Genomic DNA, 2,282 nt, shown 5'->3' with positions numbered 1-2,282 from the left:
CAACAGAGAACTGCCATATGTGCAGGCTGGATTTAGAAGAGGTCGTGGTACTAGGGATATTATAGTTAATGTTAGATGGATCTTGGCAGAAAGAAAAGAATACCAGAAGAATGTCTATCTGTACTTCATTGACTATGCAAAGGCTTTTGACTGCGTGGATCACAACAAGCTGTGGCTGACTCTGAGAAGAATGGGAATCTTAAAACATTTGATTGTGTTAATGCAAAACCTATACTTGTGCTAAGAGGCAGTCGTCGGAACAAGGCAAGGCTCAAAATCAAGAAGGGGGTTCGTAAGGGATGTATTCTGTCTCCATACCTTTTCAATCTGTATGCAGAACAGATCATCTGAGACACTGTGCTGTACAAGGAGGAATGTGACATCAGGATTGGTGGAAGAATCATCAGAAACCTGAGTTATGTACGTGACACTACGCTGCTTTCTGAAACTGAGGAGGACCTGAAGTGCTTGCTGCAGCCTTCAATGTGGACTGAAGCTCAACATCAAGAAAACAAAGATTTTCACCACTGGCCCAATTGGCAGCATCAGTATGGATGGTGAAGAGTTTGAGATAGTTAACAGTTTTAGTTTGGCTCCACAGTCAACACTCTTGGTAACAGCATCCGGGAAATCAGGAGACGAATTGCATTGGGAAAGTCAGCTGTGAGGGACCTATCAAGAATACTGAAGAGCAATGACATAAGGCTGGAGACTAAGGTGCTCCTGATCTAGGCTATGGTCTTTGCAATTCTGTGTTATGCATTGGAGAGCTGAACAGTGAATAGGGATGATAGAAAGAGAATTGATGCCTTTGAGCTGTGGTGCTGGAGAAGAGTGCTGAATATACCATGGACTGCTAGGAGAACAAACAGGTTTGTCCTGGTGAGGGTGAAATCCGAATACTCCTTGGAGTCAAGGATTCTGAAGCTTTGTCTGATGTACTTTGGGCATGTTGCAAGGAGGGACAGGTCCTTGGAGAGGGACATCATGTTTGAGAGAGTGGAGGGACAGCACAGGAGAGGAAGACCCTTGATGAGAAGGATCGATTCTGTGAGTGGAGTGATGGGAATGAGTGTCTTTGAGATGGCGAGGTTGTCACAGGATGGGACGGCGTTTAGGGCTCTTGTACATAGGGTCGCTATGAGTCGCAAGCGACTCAATGGCACATAACAACAACCACAACAAGTACAACTGTCAGGTACAAGTATGAAGGACGACTTCTTTTCTCAGAAAGTTCTGAGAAAAATCCTTTGTCTTGAACTTCAACTCCAGGATTGACTTCTTGTGGGTTAATACCTCTTCTCTTCCATTTTCAGCAAGGTGCTGATGCAAGAGGACAGTTTCCCAGGAGGGAGCGATGTGTCCTCTAGGACTGCTACATAATTTTTGTTTCTTGGCCCTCGGGCCCAAAACTATTTTATCTGGGAGAACCAGGCTGCAGAGGCCCACGATTGATTCCCTGTACTGGATAGGTGGATAAAAAGATTGAAGTTGTGAATGATTTCGTCTTACTTGGATCCACAATCAACACCCTTGATAGCAATGGTCATGGGATCAGGAGACGTATTCTAATGGGAAATTCTACGGTCAGGGACCTCTCCAAATTATTGACAAGCAATGATGTCAGTTCGAGAACAACAGAGTGTTTGATGCTGATATTTTCAGTCACTTACTATGCATCTGAGAGCTGGACAATGAATAAGGATATAAGAAGAATTTGAGCTGTGGTGTTGGAGAAGAGTACTGCCAAAAGAACAAATAAGTTTTGGAGAAAGTGCAGACAGAGTTCCTCTTGGAAAAAAAAAGATGATAAAGCCTCATCTTATATAGTTCAGTCATGTTGCTAAGAGAGGCTATTCCTTGGAAAGGGACATCATGCTTGGAAAGGTGGAAGATCAGTGAAGGAGAGGAAGACCCTCAACCATATGGATTGACATAATGACTCCTTCAATGGACTCAAGTGTGTCAGAAAGTGTGAGGGTGGCCCAGGAAAGAACTGGGTTCAAATCTGTTGTTCATAGCATTCCTATGACTTAGTGGCACCTAACAACAACAACAACAATTATATGCCAGAATCACGTAAGAATAACGAACTCAATATGACAAGGACAGTTATACTTTCAATCTTTATCTTTCCTGTGATAGATACGCTGGCAATAGACAACATTCATTTATTCCATATTCCTTTTCTCCAATATTTTGTATTGTCTCTGGGATGAGATGATAGGACGATACTCTTGTCCACTGGTATAAGAGTATTGAATCTAACTTTCCTCTTCTGT

This window comes from Elephantulus edwardii, unplaced genomic scaffold (assembly GCF_000299155.1).
Source record: "Elephantulus edwardii isolate Elephantulus edwardi_28Jun2011 unplaced genomic scaffold, EleEdw1.0 scaffold00040, whole genome shotgun sequence".
NCBI lineage: Eukaryota > Metazoa > Chordata > Mammalia > Macroscelidea > Macroscelididae > Elephantulus > Elephantulus edwardii.
This window is presented reverse-complemented; position numbering follows the sequence as displayed.